Genomic DNA, 21,495 nt, shown 5'->3' with positions numbered 1-21,495 from the left:
CCATTTGGAGGGTCAAACGAGCTCCGAAGCGAGCATACGCCTCATTTCGACGATTTTCGTGTGCTATAGCACACAATTTTTTGGGTGATTCGGATTCTGTTGTCAAAAATGCCAAATTTTTCATGGAGATCCGTCAAGACCTTTTCTATGCATACGGTTGGCCATCACGGCTTGTCTGACCCATTTGGAGGGTCAAACGAGCCCCGAAGCGAGCATACGCCTTATTTCGATGTTTTTTGTGTGCTATAACACACAATATTTTTTGGGTGATCCGGATTCTGACGTCAAAAATGCCAAATTTTTTCGTGGACGTCCGTTAAGACATTATCTATGCATACGGTTGGCCGTCACGGCTTGTCCGACCTACTTGGAGGGTCAAACGATCCCCGAAGCGAGCATACTCCTCATTTCAATGATTATCGTGTGTGTAGCACACCACTTTTGGGTGATATGGAATCCGACGTCAAAAATGCCAAATTTTTTCGTGGACGTCCATCAAGACCTTGTCAATGCATACGGTTGGGCATCACGGCTTGCCCGACCCACTTGGAGGGTCTAACGAGCCCCGAAGCGAGCATACGCCTCATTTTGACGATTTTCGTGTGCTATAGCACACCATTTTTTGGGTGATCCGGAGTCCGACGTCAAAAATGCCAAATATTTTGGTGGACGTCCGTCAAGACCTTGTCTATGCATATGGTTGGCCATCACGGCTTGTTCGACCCATTTGGAGGGTCAAACGAGCCCCGAAGTGAGCATACGCCTCATTTCGACTATTTTCGTGTGCTATAGCACACCATTTTTTGAGTGATCCTGATTCCGACGTCAAAAATGCAAAATTTTTTTGTGGACGTCCTTCAAGACATTTTCTATGCATACGGTTGGCCATCACATCTTTTCCGAACCATTTGGAGGGTCAAACGAGCCCGGAAGCGAGCATACGCCTCATTTCGACGATTTTCGTGTGCTATAGCACACAATTTTTTCGGTGATCCGAATTTCGACGTTAAAAAGGCCAAATTTTTTTGTGGCAGTGCGTCAAGACCTTCTCAATGCATTTGGTTGGACATCACGGCTTGTCTGACCCATTTGGAGGGTCAAACGATCCCCGAAAAGAGCATACGCCTCATTTCGATGATTTTCGTGTGCTATAGCACACCATTTTTTGGGTGATCCGAATTCCGTCGTCAAAAATGCCAATTGTTTTCGTGGACGTCATTCAAGACCTTGTCTATGCATATGTTTGGCCATCACGTCTTGTTCGACCCATTTGGAGTTTCAAACAAGCCCCAAAGCGAGCATACGCCTCATTTCGACGATTTTCGTGTGCTATAGCACACCATTTTTTTGGTGGTCCAGATTCCGACGTCAAAAATGCCAAAATTTTTCGTGGACGTCCGTCAAGACTTTTCTATGCATATGGTTGGCCATCACGGCTTGTCCGACCAATTTGAAGGGTCAAACGAGCCCCGAAGCGAGCATATGCCTCATTTCAATGATTTTCGTGTGCTATAGCACACCATTTTTTGGGTGATCCGGATTCCGACGTCAAAAATGCCAAATGTTTTCATGGACGTCCGTCAAGACCTTGTCTATGCATATGGTTGGCCATCATGGCTTGTCCGACCCATTTTGAGGGTGAAACGAGCCCCGAAGCGAGCATACGCTTCATTTCGACAATTTTCGTGTGCTATAGCACACCATTTTTTGGGTGATCCGGATTCCGACGTCAAAAATGCCAAATGTTTTTGTGGACGTCCGTCAAGACCTTGTCTATGCATACGGTTGGCCATCACGTCTTGTCCGACCCATTTGGAGGGTCAAGCGAGCCCGAAGCGAGCATACGCCTCATTTCAATGATTTTCGTGTGCTATAGCACATCATTTTTTTGGTGATCCGTATTCCGACGTCAAAAATAGTAAATTTTTTTGTGGACGTCCCTCAAGACCTTGTCAATGCATACGTTTGTACATCACGGCTTGTCCGACCCATTTGGAGTGTCAAACGAGCCCCGAAGCGAGCATACGCCTCATTTCGACGATTTTCGTGTGGTATAGCACACCATTTTTTGGGTGATCCGGATTCTGATGTCAAAAATGCCAAATTTTTTTGTAGACATCCGTTAAGACCTTGTCTATGCATACAGTTGTCCATCACGACTTTTCCGACCCATTTGGAGGGTCAAACGATCTCCGAAGCGAGCATCAACTCATTTTGACGATTTTCGTGTGCTATAGCACGCCATTTTTGGGTGATCCGGATTGCAACGTCAAAAATGCCAAAAGTTTTCGTGGACATCCGTCAAGACCTTTTCTATGCATACGGTTGGCCATCACGGCTTGTACGACCCATTTAAAGGGTCACTCAAGCCCCGAAGCGAGCATACGCCTCATTTCGACAATTTTCGTGTGCTATAGCACACCATTTTTTGGGTGATCTGGATTCCGACGTCAAAAATGTGAAATTTTTTTGTGGACGTCCATCAAAACCTTTTTTATGCATACGGTTGGCCATCACGGCTTGTACGGCCCATTTGGAGGGTCAAACGAGCCCCGAAGTGAGCATACGCCTCATTTCTATGATTTTCGTGTGCTATAGCACCCAATTTTTTGGGTGATTCGGATTTCGACGTCAAAAATGCCAATTTTTTTTGTGGACGTTCGTCATAACCTTGTATATGCCTACAGTTGGCCATCACGACTTGTCAGACCCATTTGGAGGGTCAAACGAGCCACGAAGCGAGCATACGCCTCATTTCGACGATTTCCGTGTGCTATGGCACACCATTTTTTGGGTGATCCGGATTCCGACGTCAAAAATGCAAAATTTTTTCGTGGACGTCTCTCAAGACCTTGTCTATGCATACGGTTGGCCATCACGGCTTGTCCGACCCATTTGGAGGGTCAAACGAGCCCCGAAGTGAGTATACGCCTTATTTGGACGAATTTCGTGTGCTATAGCAAACCATTTTTTGGGTGATCAGGATTCCATCATTAAAAATGCCAAATTTTTTCGTGGACGTCCGTCAAGGCCTTATCTATGCATACGGTTGGCCATCACGGCTTGTCAAACCCATTTGGAGGGTCAAACGAGCCCCAAAGAGAGCATACGCCTCATTTAGACAATTTTCGTGTGCTATAGCACACCATTTTTTTGGTTATCCGGATTTTTACGTTAAAAATAACAAATTTTTTCGTGGACGTCTGTCAAGACCTTGTCTATGCATACGGTTGGCCATCACGGCTTGTCCGACCCATTTGGAGGATCAAACGAGCCCCAAAGCGAGCATACGTCTCATTTCGACGATTTTCGTGTGCTAATAAAGCACACCATTTTTTGGGTGATCCAGAATCCGACGTCAAAAATGCCAAATTTTTTCATGGATGTCCGTTAAGACCTTGTCTATGCATACGGTTGGCCATAACGGCTTGTTCGACCCATTTGGAGGGTCAAACGAGCCTCGAAGCGAGCATACGCCTCATTTCAACGATTTTCGTGTGCTATAGCACACCATTTTTTGGGTGATCCGGATTCCGATGTCAAAAATGCCAAATGTTTTTGTGGACGTCCGTCTAGACCTTGTCTATGCATACGGTTAGCCTTCAAACGAGCCCCGAAGCGAGCATACTCCTTATTTCGACTATTTTTCGTGTGCTATAGCACACCATTTTTTGGGTGATCCACATTCCGACGTCAAAAATGCCAAGTTTTTTAATGAACGTCTGTCAAGACCTTGTCTATGCATACGGTTGGCCATCATGGCTTGGCTGACCCATTTGGAGGGTCAAACGAGCCCCGAAGCGAGCATGCGCCTCATCTCGACGATTTTCGTATAGCACTCTATTTTTTGGGTGATCCGGATTCGAACGTCAAAAATGCCAAATTTTTTCGTGGACATCCGTCAAGACCTTGTCTATGCATACGGTTGGACATCACGGCATGTCCGACCCATTTGGAGGGTCAAACGAGCCCCGAAGCGTGCATACGCCTCATTTCGACGATTTTCGTGTGCTATAACACACCATTTTTTGGGTGATCCAGATTTCGACGTCAAAAATGACAAATTTTTTCGTGGACGTCCTTTAAGACCTTGTCTATGCATACGGTTGGCCATCGCAACTTGTCCGACCCATTTGGAGGGTCAAACGAGCCCCGAAGCGAGCATACGTCTCATTTCGACGATTTTCGTGTGCTATTGCACACTATTTTTTAGGAGATCCGGATTCCGACGTCAAAAATGCCAAATATTTTCGTGGACGTCCGTCAAGACCTTTTCTATGCATACGGTTGGCCATCACGACATGTCCGACCCATTTGGAGGGTAAAATAAGCCCCGAAGCGAGCATACGTCTCATTTCGACGATTTTCGTGTGCTATAGCACACCATTTTTTGGGTGATTCGTATTCCGACGTCAAAAATACCAATTTTTTTGTGGACGTCCGTCAAAACCTTGTCTATGCATACGGTTGGCCATTACAGCTTTTCCTACCAATTTGGAGGGTTAAACGAGCCCCGAAGCGAGCATACGCCTCATTTCGACGATTTTCGTGTGGTATAGCACACCATTTTTGGGTGATCCAGATTCTGATGTCAAAAATGCCAAATGTTTTCGTAGACATCCGTCAAGACCTTGTCTATGCATACGGTTGTCCATCATGGCTTGTCCGACCCATTTGGAGGGTCAAACGATCTCCGAAGCGAGCATCAACTCATTTCGACGATTTTCGTGTGCTATAGCACGCCATTTTTGGGTGATCCGGATTCCAACATCAAAAATGCCAAAATTTTCGTGGACGTCCGTCAAGACCTTTTCTATGCATACGGTTGGCCATCACGGCTTGTACGACCAATTTGGAGGGTCAAACGAGCCCCAAAGCGAGCATATGCCTGATTTTGACGATTTTCGTGTGCCACCATTTTTTGGGTGATCCGGATTCCGACGTCAAAAATGTGAAATTTTTTTGTGGATGTCCATCAAGACCTTGTCTATGCATACGGTTGGCCATCACAGCCTGTAGGACCCATTTGGAGGGTCAAACGAGCCCCAAAGCGAGCATACGCCTCATTTCGACGATTATCGTGTGCTATAGCACACCATTTTTTGGGTGATCCAGATTCTGATTTCAAAAATGCCAAATGTTTTCGTAGAAGTCCTTAAGACCTTGTCTATGCATACGATTGGCCATATCGGCTTGTACGACCCATTGGGAGGGTCAAACGAGCCACAAAGCGAGCTTACGCCTCATTTCGATGATTTTCGTGTGCTATAGCACACCATTTTTTGGATGATTCGGACGTAAAAAAGGCCAAATTTTTTCGTGAACATCCGTCAAGACCTTGTCTATGCATACGGTTGGCCATCACGGCTTGTTCGACCCATTTGGAGGGTCAAACGAGCCCCGAAGCGAGCATACTCCTCATTTCGACAATTTTCGTGTGCTATCGCACACCATTTTTTGGGTGATCCGGAATCCGACGTCAAAAATGCCAAATTTTTTTGTGGATGTTCGTCAGACCTTGTCTATGCATACGGTTGGCCATCATGGCTTGTCCGACCCATTTGGAGGGTCGAACGAGCCCCGAAGCGAGCATACGCCTTATTTCGACGATTTTCGTGTGCTATAGCACACCATTTTTTGGGTGATCCGGATTCCAACGTCAAAAATGCCAGATTTTTTCGTGGACGTCCGTCAAGACCTTGTCTATGCTTACGGTTGGCCATCACGGCTTGTTCGACACATTTGGAGGGTCAAACGAGACCCGAAGCGAGCATACTCCTCATTTCGATAATTTTCGTGTGCTATCGCACACCATTTTTTGGGTGATCCGGATTCCGACGTTAAAAATGCCAAATTTTTTTGTGGACGTTCGTCAGACCTTGTCTATTTATACGGTCGGCCATCACGGCTTGTCCGACCCATTTGGAGGGTCAAACGAGCCCCGAAGCGAGCATACGCCTCATTTCGACGATTTTCGTGTGCTATATTACACCATTTTTTGGGTGATCCGGATTCTGACGTCAAAAATGCCAAATTTTTTCGTGGACGTCCGTCAAGACATTGTCTATGCATACAGTTTTCCATCATGGCTTGTTCGACCCATTAGGAGGGTCAAACGAGCCCCGAAACGAGCGTACGCCTCATTTCGACGATTTTCGTGTGCTATAGCACACCATTTTTTGGGTGATCCGGATTCTGACGTCAAAAATGCCAAATGTTTTCATGGACGTCCGTCAAGACCTTCTCTATGCATACGGTTGGCCGTCACGGATTGTCCGACCCATTTGGAGGGTCAAACGAGCCCCGAAGCGAGCATACGCCTCATTTCTACGATTTTCGTGTGCTATAGGACACCATTTTTTGAGTGATCCAGATTCTGACGTCAAAAATGCCAAATTTTTTCATGGACGTCCATCAAGACCTTGTCTATGCATACGGTTGGCCATCACGGCTAGTATGACCCATTTGGAGGGTCAAACGAGCCCCGTAGCGAGCATACGCCTCATTTCAACGATTTTCGTGTGCTATAGCACAACGTTTTTTGGGTGATCCGGATTTCGATGTCAAAAATGCTAAATGTTTTTGTGGACGTCCTTCTATACCTTGTCTATGCATACGGTTAGCCTTTAAATGAGCCTCGAAGCGAGCATACTCCTTATTTCGACTATTTTTCGTGTGCTATAGCACACCATTTTTTGGGTGATCCAGATTCCGATGTCAAAAATGCCAAATTTTTTCATGGACGTCCATCAAGACCTTGTCTATGCATACGGTTGGCCATCACGGCTAGTATGACCCATTTGGAGGGTCAAACGAGCCCCGTAGCGAGCATACGCCTCAATTCAACGATTTTCGTGTGCTATAGCACAACGTTTTTTGGGTGATCTGGATTCCGATGTCAAAAATGCTAAATGTTTTTGTGGACGTCCTTCTAGACCTTGTCTATGCATACGGTTAGCCTTTAAATGAGCCTCGAAGCGAGCATACTCCTTATTTCGACTATTTTTCGTGTGCTATAGCACACTATTTTTTGGGTGATCCGAATTCGAACGTCAAAAAGGCCAAATTTTTTCGTGGACATACGTCAAGACCATGTCTATGCATACGGTTGGACATCACAGCTTGTCCGACCCATTTGGAGGGTCAAACGAGCCCCGAAGCGAGCATACGCCTCATTTCAACAATTTTTGTATGCTATAGCACACCATTTTTTGGGTGATCCGGATTTCGAAGTCAAAAATGCCAAATGTTTTCGTGGACGTCCTTCAAGACCTTGTCTATGCATACGGTTGACCATCATGGATTGTCCGACCCATTTGGAGGGTCAAACGAGCCCGGAAGCGAGCATACGTCTCATTTCGACGATTTTCGTGTGCTATAGCACACCATTTTTTGCTTGATTCGTATTCCGACGTCAAAAATGCCAATTTTTTCATGGACCTCCGTCAAAACCTTGTCTTTGCATACGGTTGGCCATCACGGCTTTTCCTACCAATTTGGAGGGTTAAACGAGCCCCGAAGCGAGCATACGCCTCATTTCGACGATTTTCGTGTGGTATAGCACGCCATTTTTGGCTGATCCAGATTCTGATGTCAAAAATGCCAAATGTTTTCGTAGACATCCGTCAAGACCTTTTCTATGCATACGGGGTTCCATCACGGCTTGTCCGACCCATTTGGAGGGTCAAACGATCTCCGAAGCGAGCATCAACTCATTTCGACGATTTTCGTATGCTATCGCACGCCATTTTTGGGTGATCCGGATTCCAACGTCAAAAATGCCAAAAGTTTTCGTGGAGTTCCGTCAAGACCTTTTCTATGCATACGGTTGGCCATCACGGCTTGTACGACCCATTTGGAGGGTCAAACGAGCCCCGAAGCGAGCATACGCCTCATTTCGATGATTTTCGTGTGCTATAGCACATCATTTTTTGGGTGATCCAGATTCTGACATCAAAAATACCAAATGTTTTCGTGGACGTCCGTTAAGACATTGTCTATGCATACGGTTGGCCATCACGGCTTGTCCGACCCATTTGGAGGGTTAAACGAGCCTCGAAGCGAGCATATTCCTCATTTCGACAATTTTCGTGTGCTATAGCACACCATTTTTTGGGTGATCCGGATTTCAACGTCAAAAATGCCAAGTTTTTTCGTGGACGTCCTTCAACACCTTGTCTATGCATATGGTTGGCCATCATGGCTTGTCCGACCCATTTTGAGGGTGAAACGAGCCCCGAAGCGAGCATACGCCTCATTTCAATGATTTTCGTGTGCTATAGCACACCATTTTTTTGGTGATCCGTATTCCGATGTCAAAAATAGAAAACTTTTTTGTGGACGTCCCTCAAGACCTTGTCTATGCATACGGTTGGACATAAAGGCTTGTTCGACCCATTTGGAGGGTCAAACGAGCCCCGAAGCAAGCATACGCCTCATTTCGACGATTTTCGTGTGCTATAGCACACCATTTTTTGGGTGATCCGGATTCCGACGTCAAAAATGCCAAATTTTTTCATGGACGTCCGTCAAGACCTTGTCTATGCATACGATTAGCCATCACGGCTTTTCCAACCCATTTGGAGGGTCAAACGAGCCCTAAGCGAGCATACGCCTCATTTTGACGATTTTCGTGTGCTATAGCACACCATTTTTTTGGTGATCCGTATTCCGACGTCCAAAATAGCAAATTTTTTTGTGGACGACCCTCAAGACCTTGTGTATGCATACGGTTGGACATCATGGCTTGTTCGACCCATTTGGAGGGTCAAACGAGCCCCGAAGCGAGCATACGCCTCATTTCGACGATTTTCGTGTGCTATAGCACACCAATTTTTGGGTGATCCGGATTCCGACATCAAAAACGCCAAATTTTTTCGTGGACGTCCTTCAAGACCTTGTCTATGCATACGATTGGCCATCACGGCTTTTTCAACCCATTTGGAGGGTCAAACGAGCCCTAAGCGAGCATACGCCTCATTTCAATGATTTTCGTGTGCTATAGCACACCATTTTTTGGGTGGTCCGGATTCCGACGTCAAAATTGCCAAATTTTTTCATGGACGTCCGTCAAGACCTTGTCAATGCATATGGTTGGACATCACGGCGCTTCCGACCCATTTAGAGGGTCAAACGAGCCCCGAAGAGAGTATACGCCTCATTTTGACGATTTTCGTGTGCTATAGCACACCATTTTTTGGGTGATCCAGATTCCGATGTCAAAAATTCCAAATTTTTTCGTGGACTTCCGTCAAGACCATGTCTATGCATACGGTTGGCCTTCAAACGAGCCCCGAAGCGAGCATACCCCTCATTTCAATGATTTTCATGTGCTATAGCACACCATTTTTTGGTGATCCGTATTTCGACGTCAAAAATGCCAAATTTTTTCATTGACGTCCATCAAGACCTTGTCTATGCATACAGTTGTCCATCACGGCTTGTCCGACCCATTTGGAGGGTTAAACGAGCCCCGAAGCGAGCATACGCCTCATTTCAACGATTTTTGTGTGCTATAGAACACCATTTTTTTGGTGATCCAGATTCTGACTTCAAAAATGCCAAATTTTTTCGTGGACGTCCGTCAAGACCTTATCTATGCATACGGTTGGCCATCGCAACTTGTCCGACCCATTTGGAGGGTCAAACGAGCCGCGAAGCGAGCATTCGCCTTATTTCGACGATTTTCGTGTGCTATAGCACACCATTTTTTGGGTGATCTAGATTCCGACGTCAAAAATGCCAAATTTTTTTGTGGACGTCCATCAAGACTTTGGGTATGCATAAAGTTGGTCATCACGTCTTTTCCGACCCATTTGGAGGGTCAAACGAGCCCCGAAGCGAGCATACGCCTCATTTCAACGATTTTCGTGTGCTATAGCACACCATTTTTTTGGTGATCCGAATTCCGACGTGAAAAATGCCAAATTTTTTTGGTGGTTGTCCTTCAAGACCTTGTCTATGCATACGGTTGGCCATCACGGCTTGTCCGACCCATTTGGAGGGTAAAACGAGCCCCGAAGTGAGCATACACCTCATTTCGATGATTTTCGTGTGCTATTGCACACCATTTTTTGGGTTATCCGGATTCCGACGTCAAAGATGCCAAATTTTTTCATGGACGTCCGTCAAGACCTTGTTTATGCATACTATTGGCCATAACAGCTTGTAATACCCATTTGGAGGGTCAAACGAGCCCCGAAACGAGCATACGCCTCATTTCGACGATTTTCGTGTGCTATAGCATACCATTTTTTGGGTGATCCAGATTCCGACGTCAAAAATGCCAAATTTTTTCGTGGACGTCCGTCAAGACCTTGTCTATACATATGGTTTGCCATCATGTCTTGTCCGACCCATTTGAAGGGTCAAACGAACCCAGAAGCGAGCATAAGCCTCATTTTGATGATTTTCGTGTGCTATAGCACACCATTTTTTGGGTGATCCAGATTCCGACGTCAAAAACGCCAAATGTTTTCGTAGAAGTCCGTCAAGACCTTGTCTATGCATACGGTAGGCCATATCGGCTTGTCCGACCCATTGGGAGGGTCAAACGAGCCACGAAGCGAGCTTACGCCTCATTTCGATGATTTTTATGTCCTATAGCATACTAATTTTAGGGTGATCCAGATTCCGACGTCAAAAATGCCAAATGTTTTCGTGGACGTCCGTCAAGACCTTGTCTATGCATAAGGTTGGCCATCACAGCTTGTTTGACCCATTTAGAGGGTCAAACGAGCCCCGAAGCGAGCATACTCCTCATTTCGACAATTTTCGTGTGCTATAGCACACCATTTTTTGGGTGATCCGGATTCCGCCGTCAAAAATGCCAAATTTTTTTGTGAACGTTCATCAGACCTTGTCTATGCATACGGTTGGCCATCACGGCTTGTCCGACCCATTTGGAGGGTCAAACTAGCTCCGAAGCGAGCATACGCCTCATTTCGACGATTTTCGTGTGCTATAGCACACCATTTTTTGGTGATCCGGATTCTGACGTCAAAAATGCCAAATTTTTTCGTGGACGTCCGTCAAGACCTTGTCTATGCATACAGTTTTCTATCACGGCTTATTCGACCCATTTGGAGGGTCAAACAAGCCCCGAAGCGAGCACACGCCTCATTTCGATGATTTTCGTGTGCTATATCACACCATTTTTTGGGTGATCCGGATTCCGACGTCAAAAATGCCAAATGTTTTCATGGACGTCCGTCAAGACCTTCTCTATGCATACAGTTGGCCATCACAGATTGTCCGACCCATTTGGAGGGTCAAACGGGCCCCGAAGCGAGCATACGCCTCATTTCGACGATTTTCGTGTGCTATAGCACACCATTTTTTGGGTGATCCAGATTCCGACGTAAAAAATGCCAAATTTTTTCGTGGACGTCCGTCAAGACCTTGTCTATGCATACGGTTGGCCATCACGGCTAGTATGACCCATTTGGAGGGTCAAACGAGCCCCGAAGCGAGCATACGCCTCATTTCGACGATTTTCGTGTGCTATAGCACACTATTTTTTGGGTGATCCGGATTTCAATGTCAAAAATGCCCAATTTTTTCGTGGACGTCCGTCAAGACCTTTTCTATTAATAAGGTTTGCCATCACGGCTTGTCCAACCCATTTGGAGGGTCAAACGAGCTCCGAAGCGAGCATACGCCTCATTTCGACGATTTTTGTGTGCTTTAGCACACTATTTTTTGGGTGATCCAGATTCCGACGTCAAAAAGGCCAAATGTTTTCGTGGACGTCCGTCAAGACCTTGTCTATGCATACGGTTGGCCATCATGGCTTGTCAGACCCATTTGGAGGGTCAAACGAGCCCCGAAGCGAGCATACGCCTCACTTCGACGATTTTCGTGTGCTATAGCACACCATTTTTTGGGTGATCCGCATTCCGAAGTCAAAAATGCCAAATTTTTTCTTGGACATCCGTCAAGACCTTGTCTATGCATAAGGCTGGCTATCACGGGTTGTCCGACGCATTTGGAGGGTCAAACGAGCCCCGAAGTGAGCATACGCCTCATTTCGATGATTTTCGTGTGCTATAAGCAAACCATTTTTTGGGTGATCCGGATTCCAACGTCAATAATGCCAAATTTTTTTGTGGACGTCCGTCAAGACCTTGTCTATGCATACGGTTGGCCATCACATCTTGTTCGACCCATTTGGAGGGTCAAACGAGCCCCGAAGCGAGCATACGCCTCATTTCGACGATTTTCGTGTGGAATAGCACACCATTTTTTGGGTGATCCGCATTCCGAAGTCAAAAATGCCAAATTTTTTCGTGGACGTCCTTCAAGACCTTGAATATGCATATGGTTAGTCATCACGGCTTGTCCAACCCATTTGGAGGGTCAAACGAGCCCCGAAGTGAGCATACGCCTCTTTTCGGCGATTTTCGTGTGCTATAGCACACCATTTTTTGGCTGATCCAGATTCTGACGTAAAAAATGCCAAATTTTTTCATGGAAGTCCGTGAAGACCTTGTCTATGCATACGGTTAGCCATCACGGCTTGTCCAACCCATTTGGAGGGTCAAACGAGCCTCGAAGCGAGCATACGCCTCATTTCGACGTTTTTCGTGTGCTATAGCACACCATTTTTTGGGTGATCCGGATTCCGACGTCAAAAATGCCAAATTTTTTCGTGGACGTCCGTCAAGACCTTGTATATGCATATGGTTGGTCATCACGGCTTGTCCAACCCATTTGGAGGGTGAAACGAGCCCCGAAGCGAGCATACGCCTCTTTTCGACGATTTTCGTGTGCTATAGCACATCATTTTTTAGTCGATCCGAATTCCGACGTCAAAAATGCCATATTTTTTTGTGGACGTCCGTCAAGACCTTGTATATGCATATGGTTGGTCATCACGGCTTGTCCGACCCATTTGAAGTGGTCAAACGAGCCCCGAAGCAAGCATACGCCTTTGCGACAATTTTCGTGTGCTATAGCAACCATTTTTTGGGTGATCCGGATTCTGACGTCAAAACTGCCAAATGTTTTCGTGGACGTCCACCAAGACCTTGTCTATGCATACGGTTGGCCATCACGGCTTGTCCGAACCATTTGGAGGGTCAAACAAGCCCCTAAGCGAGCATACGCCTCATTTCGACGATTTTCGTGTGCTATAGCACACCATTTTTTGGGTAATCCGGATTCCGACAACAAAAATGCCAAATTTTTTCGTGTAAGTCCGCCAAGACCTTGTGTATGCATACGGTTGGCCATCACGGCTCTTTCGAACCATTTGGAGGGTCAAACGAGCCCCGAAGCGAGCATACTCCTCATTTCGACGATTTTCGTGTGCTATAGCGCCATTTTTTGGGTGATCCAGATTCCGACGTCAAAAACTCCAAATTTTTCCATGGACGTCCATCAAGACCTTGTCTATGCATACGGTTATCCATCACGGCTTGTCCAACCCATTTGGAGGGTCAAACGAGCCCCGAAGCGAGCATACGCCTCATTTCGACGATTTTTGTGTGCTATAGCACCATTTTTTGGGTGATCCGGATTCCGACGTCAAAAAAGCCAAATTTTTTAGTGGACGTCCATCAAGACCTTGTATATGCATACGGTTGGCCATCACGGCTTGTATGACCTATTTAGAGGGTCAAACGAGCCACGAAGCGAACATACGCCTCATTTCGACGATTTTCGTGTGCTGTAGCACACCAGTTTTTGGGTGATTTAGATTCCGACGTCAACAATGCTAAATTTTTTCATGGACGTCCGTCAAGACCTTGTCTATGCATACGGTTGTCCATCACGGCTTTTCCGACCATTTGGAGGGTTAAACGAGCCCCAAAGCGAGCATACGCCTCATTTCGACGATATTCATGTTCTATAGCACACCATTTTTTAGGTGATCTAGATTCCGACATCAAAAATGCAAAACTTTTCATGAACGTCTGTCAAGACCTTGTCTATGCATACAGTTGGACATCACGGCTTGTCCGCCAAAACCTTGTCTATGCATACGGTTGGCCATCACGGCTTGTCCGAACCATTTGGAGGGTCAAACGAGCCCCGAAGCGAGCATACGCCTCATTTCGACGATTTTCGAGTTTTATAGCACACCATTTTTTGGGTTATCCGGATTTCGACGTCAACAATGCCAAATTTTTTCATGGACGTCCGTCAAGACCTTGTTTATGCATACAGTTGGCCATCACGACTTGTCCGACCCATTTGGAGGGTCAAATGAGCCCCGAAGCGAGCATACGCCTTATTTCGACGATTTTTATGTACTATATCACAAAATTTTTTGGATGATCCGGATTCCGACGTTAGAAATGCAAAATGTTTTCGTGGACGTCTGTCAAGATCTTGTCTATGCATACGGTTGGCCATCACGGCTTGTCCGAACCAATTGGAGGGTCAAACGAGCCCCGAAGTGAGCATACGCCTCATTTCAACGATTTTCGTGTGCTACAGCACAAAATTTTTGGGTGATTTAGATTCTGACGTCAACAATGCGAAATTTTTTCATGGACGTCCGTGAAGACCTTGTCTATGCATACGGTTGTCAATCACGGCTTTTCTGACCATTTGGAGGGTCAAACGAGCTCCAAAGCGAGCATACGCCTCATTTCGACGATATTCGTGTGCTATAGCACACCATTTTTTGGGTGATCCGGATTCCAACGTCAAAAATGCCATGCTTTTCCTGAACGTCCGTCAAGACCTTGTCTATGCATACAGTTGGACATCACGGCTTGTCCGCCACGACCTTGTCTATGCATACAGTTGTCCATCACGGTTTTTTTGACCATTTGGAGGGTCAAACGAGCCCCAAAGCGAGCATACGCCTCATTTAGACGATATTCGTGTGCTATAGCACACTATTTTTTGGGTGATCCGGATTTCGACGTAAAAAATGCCATGCTTTTCCTGAACGTCCGTCAAGACCTTGTCTATGCATACAGTTGGACATCACGGCTTGTCCGCCAAGACCTTGTCTATGCATACGGTTGGCCATCGCGGCTTGTCCGAACCATTTGGAGGGTCAAACGAGCCCCGAAGCGAGCATACGCCTCATTTCGACGATTTTCGAGTTTTATAGCACACCATTTTTTGGGTGATCCGGATTTCGACGTCAAAAATGCCAAATTTATTCGTGGACGTCCGTCAAGACCTTGTCTATGTATACGGTTGTCCATCATGGCTTGTCCGACCCATTTGGAGGGTCAAACGAGCCCCGAAGCGAGCATATGCCTCATTTCGACGATTTTCGTGTGCTATAGCACACCATGTTTTGGGTGATCCAGATTCCGATGTCAAAAATGCAAAATTTTTTCGTGGACGTCTTTCAAGACCTTTTCTATGCATACGGTTGTCCATCATGACTTGTCCGACCCATTTAGAGGGTCGAACGAGCCCCGAAGCAAGCATACGCCTCATTTCGATGATTTTCGTGTGCTGGGTGATCCGGCTTACGACTTTAAAAATGCCAAATCTCTTCGTGGACGTCCTTCAAGACCTTGTATATGCATATGGTTGGTCATCACGGCTTTTCCAACCCATTTGGAGGGTCAAACGAGCCCGCCGGGGAGCTCTTGGCGAGGAGACCTTAGGATAAGTTGCTAAAACAAACGGGATGGGAGGATCGACCCGTTCAGAGAAACGAGCATACGCCTCATTTCGACGATTTTCGTTTGCTATAACACACCATTTTTTGGGTGATCCGGGTTCCGACGTCAAAAATGCCAAATGTTTTCGTGGACGTCTGTCAAGACCTTGTCTATGCATACAGTTGTCCATCACGGCTTGTCCGACCCATTTGGAGGGTCAAACGAGCCCCGAAGCGAGCATACGCCTCATTTCGATGATTTTCGTGTGCTATAGCACACCATTTTTTGGGTGATCCGGCTTCCGACATCAAAATTGCCAAATCTTTTCGTGGACATCCGTCAAGACCTTTTATATGCATACGGTTGGCCATCACGGCTTGTTCGAACAATTTGGAGGGTCAAACGAGCCCCGAAGCGAGGATACGCCTCATTTCAACGATTTTCGTGTGCTATAGAACATCATTTTTTGGGTGATTTAGATTCCGACGTCAACAATGCCAAATTTTTTCATGGACGTCCGTGAAGACCTTGCCAATGCATACGGTTGTCGATCACGGCTTTTCGGACCATTTGCAGGGTCAAACGAGCTCCAAAGCGAGCATACGCCTCATTTCGACGATATTTGTGTGCTATAGAACACCATTTTTTGGGTGATCCGGATTCCAACGTCAAAAATGCCATGCTTTTCCTGAACGTCCATCAAGACCTTGTCTATGCATACAGTTGGACATCACGGCTTGTCCGCCAAGACCTTGTCTATGCATACAGTTGTCCATCACGGCTTTTCCGACCATTTGGAGGATCAAACGAGCCCCAAAGCGAGCATACGCCTCATTTAGATGATATTCGTGTGCTATAGCACACCATTTTTTGGGTGATCCGGATTCCGACATCAAAAATGCCATGCTTTTCCTGAACGTCCGTCAAGACCTTGTCTATGCATACAGTTGGACATCACGACTTGTCAGCCAAGACCTTGTCTATGCATACGGTTGGCCATCACGTCTTGTCCGAACCATTTGGAGGGTCAAACGATCCCCGAAGCGAGCATACGCCTCATTTCGACGATTTTCGAGTATTATAGCACACCATTTTTTGGGTGATCCGGATTTCGACGTCAAAAATGCGAAATTTTTTCGTGGACGTCCGTCAAGACCTTGTCTATGCATACGGTTGGCCATCACATCTTGTCCGACCCATTTGGAGGGTCAAACGAGCCCCGAAGCGAGCATACGCCTCATTTCGACGATTTTCGTGTGGTATAGCACACCATTTTTTGGGTGATCCGCATTCCGAAGTCAAAAATGCCAAATTTTTTCTTGGACGTCTGTCAAGACCTTGTCTATGCATAAGGCTGGCTATCACGGCTTGTCCGACCCATTTGGAGGGTCAAACGAGCCCCGAAGTGAGCATACGCCTCATTTCGATGATTTTTGTGTGCTATAGCACACCATTTTTTGGGTGATCCGAATTCCAACGTCAAAAATGCCAAATTTTTTCGTGGACGTCCGTCAAGACCTTGTATATGCAAATGGTTGGTCATCAAGGCTTATCCAACCCATTTGGAGGGTCAAACGAGCCCCGAAGCGAGCATACGCCTCATTTCGACGATTTTCGTGTGCTATAGCACACCATTTTATGGGTGATCCGGATTCCGACGTCAAAAATGCAAAAATTTTTCATGGACATCCGTGAAGACCTTGTCTATGCATACGGTTGGCCATCACGGTTTGTACGACCCATTTGGAGGGTCAAACTAGCCCCGAAGTGAGCATACGCCTCATTTCGACGATTTTCGTGTGCTATAGCACACCATTTATTGGGTGATCCGGATTCCGACGTCAAAAATGCTAAAGTTTTTCGTGGACGTCCGTCAAGACCTTGTCTATGCATTCGGCTGGCCATGACGGATTGTATGACCCATTTGGAGGGTCACACGAGCCCCGAAGCGAGCATACGCCTCATTTCAACGATTTTCGTGTGCTATAGAACACCATTTTTTGGGTGATCCGGATTCCAACGTCAAAAATGCCAAATATTTTCATGGACGTCCGTCAAGACCTTGTATATGCATATGGTTGGTCATCACGGCTTGTAAAACCCATTTGGAGGGTCAAACGAGCCCCAAAGCGAGCATACGCCTCATTTCGACGATTTTCGTGTGCTATGGCAACCATTTTTTGGGTGATCCGGATTCTGACGTCAAAAATGCCAAATTTTTTCATGGACGTCCGTGAAGACCTTGTCTATGCATACGGTTGGATATCACGGCTTCTACGACCCATTTGGAGGCTCAAACTAGCCCCGAAGCGAGCATACGCCTCATTTCGACGATTTTCGTGTGCTATAGCACACCATTTTTTGGGTGATCCGGATTCCAACGTCAAAAATGCCAAATTTTTTCGTGGACGTCCGTCAAGACCTTGTATATGCTTATGGTTTGTCATCACGGCTTATCCAACCCATTTGGAGGGTCAAACGAGCCCCGAAGCGAGCATACGCCTCATTTCGACAATTTTCGTGTGCTATAGCACACCTTTTTTTGGGTGATCCGGATTCCGATGTCAAAAATGCCAAAATTTTTCATGGACATCCGTGAAGACCTTGTCTATGCATACGGTTGGCCATCACAGATTGTACGACCCATTTGGAGGGTCAAACTAGCCCCGAAGCGAGCATACCCCTCATTTCGACGATTTTCGTGTGCTATAACACACCATTTTTTGGGTGATCCAGATTCCGACGTCAAAAATGCCAATTTTTTTCATGGACGTCCATCAAGACCTTGTCTATGCATACAATTGCCATCAAGGCTTGTCCGACCCATTTGGAGGATCAAACAAACCCGAAAACGAGCATACGCCTCATTTCGACGATTTTCGTGTGCTATAGCATACCATTTTTTGGGTGATCCGGATTCTGACGTCAAAAATGCAAAAAACATTTGTGAACTTCCATCAAGACGTTGTCTATGCATATGGTTGGCCATCACAGCTTGTCCGACCCATTTGGAAGGTCAAACGAGGCCCGAAGCGAGCATACTCATCATTTCGACGATTTTCGTGTAATATAGCACACCATTTTTTGGGTGATCTGGATTCCGATGTCAAAAATGCCAAATTTTTTCGTGGACGTCCCTCAAGACCTTGTCAATGCATACGGTTGGCTATCACGGCTTGTCCAACCCATTTGGAAGGTCAAACGCGCCCCGAAGCGAGCATACCACTCATTTCGACGATTTTCGTGTACTATAGAACACCGTTTTTTGGGTGATCTAGATTCCGACGTAAAAAATGCCAAATTTTTTCATGGACGTCCGTAAAGACCTTGTCTATGCATTTCGACGATTTTCGTGTGCTATAGCACACCATTTATTGGGTGATCCGGATTCCGATGTCAAAAATGCCAAAGTTTTTCGTGGACGTCCGTCAAGACCTTGTCTATGCATTCGGATGGCCATGATGGATTGTATGACCCATTTGGAGGGTCACACGAGCCCCGAAGCGAGCATACGCCTCATTTCAACGATTTTCGTGTGCTATAGAACACCATTTTTTGGGTGATCCGGATTCAAACGTCTTAAATGCCAAATATTTTCATGGACGCCCGTCAAGACCTTGTATATGCATATGGTTGGTCATCACGGCTTGTACAACCCATTTGGAGGGTCAAACGAGCCCCGAAGCGAGCATACGCCTCATTTCGACGATTTTCGTGTGCTATAGCAACCATTTTTTGGGTGATCCGGATTCTGACGTCAAAAATGCCAAATTTTTTCATGGACGTCCGTGAAGACCTTGTCTATGCATACGGTTGGATATCACGGCTTCTACGACCCATTTAGAGGGTCAAACTAGCCCCAAAGCGAGCATACGCCTCATTTCGACGATTTTCATGTGCTATAGCACACCATTTTTTGGGTGATCTGGCTTCCGACATCAAAAATGCCAAAACTTTTCGTGGACGTCCGTCAAGACCTTTCATATGCATACGGTTGGCCATCACGGCTTGTTTGAACAATTTGGAGGGTCAAACGAGCCCCGAAGCGAGGATACGCCTCATTTCGATGATTTTCGTGTGCTATAGAACATCATTTTTTGGTTGATTTAGATTCCGACGTCAACAATGCCAAATTTTTTCATGGACGTCCGTCAAGACCTTGTCTATGGATACGGTTGTCCATCACGTCTTTTCCGAACCAATTGGAGGGTCAAACGAGCCCCGAAGCGAGCATACGCCTCATTTCGATGATTTTTGTGTGCTATAGCACACCATTTTTTGGGTGATCCAGATTCCGATGTCAAAAATGCCAAATTTTTTCATGGACGTCCGTTAAGACCTTGTCTATGCATACGGTTGGCCATAACGGCCTTTTCGACCAATTTGAAAGGTCAAAAGAGCCCCGAAGCAAGCATACGCCTCATTTCGATGATTTTCGTATGCCATAGCACACCATTTTTTGGGTGATCCGAATTCTGACGTCAAAAATGCCAAATATTTTCGTGGACGTCCATCAAGACCTTTTATATGCATACGGTTGTCCATCACGGTTTGTACGAACCATTTGGAGGGTCAAACGAGCCTCGAAGCGAGCATACGCCTCATTTCGACGATTTTCGTGTGCTATAGCACACCATTTTTTGGGTGATCCAGATTCCGAGGTCAAAATGCCAAATATTTTTGTGGATGTCCGTCAAGACCTTGTATATGCTTATGGTTGGCCATCACGGCTTGTCTGACCCATTTGGAGGGTCAAACGAGCCCCGAAGCGAGCAGACGCCTTATTTCGATGATTTTCGTGTGCTATAGCACACCATTTTTTGAGTTATCCAGAATTCAACGTTAAAAATTACAAATTTTTTCGTGGACGTCCGTCAAGACCTTGTCTATGCATACGGTTCGCCATCACGTCTTGTCCGACCCATTTGGAGGGTCAAACGAGCCTCGAAGCGAGCATACGCCTCATTTTGATGATTTTCGTGTGTTATAGCACACCATTTTTTGGGTGATCCGGATTCTGACGTAAAAAATGCAAAATTTTTTCGTGGACGTCCGTCAAGACCTTGTATATGCGTACGGTTGTGCATCACGGCATGTCCGAACAATTTGGAAGTCAAACGAGCCTCGAAGCGAGCATACGCTTCATTTCGACGATTTTCGTGTGCTATAGCACACCATTTTTTGGGTGATCCGGATTCTGACGTCAAAAATGCAAAAAATTTTCGTGGACGTCATTCAAGACCTTGTCTATTCATACGGTCGACCATCACGACTTGTCCGACCCATTTGGAAGGTCAATGGAGCCTCGAAGCGAGAATACGCCTCATTTCGATGATTTTCGTGTGCTATTGCGCACCATTTTTTGGGTGATAGGGATTGCGACGTCAAAAATGCCGATTTTTTTCGTGGACGTCCGTCAAGACCTTGTCTATGCATACGGTTGGCCATCACTGCTTGTCTGACCCATTTGGAGGGTCAAACGAGCCCTGAAGCGAGCATACACCTTATTTCAATGATTTTCGTGTGCTATAACACACCATTTTTGGGTGATACGGATTCTGACGTCAAAAATGCCAAATTTTTTCGTGGATGTCCGTTAAGACATTGTCTATGCATACAGTTGGCCATCACGGCTTGTCCGACCTACTTGGAGGGTCAAACGAGCCCCCAAGCGAGCATACGCCTCATATCGATGATTATCGTGTGTGTAGCACACCATTTTTGGGTGATATGGATTCTGATGTCAAAAATGCCAATTTTTTTTGTGGACGTCCGTCAAGACCTTGTCAATACATACGGTTTGTCATCACGGCTTTTCTGACCCATTTGGAGGGTCCAACGAGCCCCGAAGCGAGCATACGCCTCATTTTGACGATTTTCGTGTGTTATAGCACACCATTTTTTGGGTGATCCGAAT

The sequence above is a fragment of the Solanum lycopersicum genome, chromosome 9 (assembly GCF_036512215.1).
Source record: "Solanum lycopersicum chromosome 9, SLM_r2.1".
Taxonomy (NCBI): Eukaryota; Viridiplantae; Streptophyta; class Magnoliopsida; order Solanales; family Solanaceae; genus Solanum; species Solanum lycopersicum.
The sequence above is the reverse complement of the archived record's forward strand: the minus strand, read 5'-3'. Positions refer to the sequence as shown.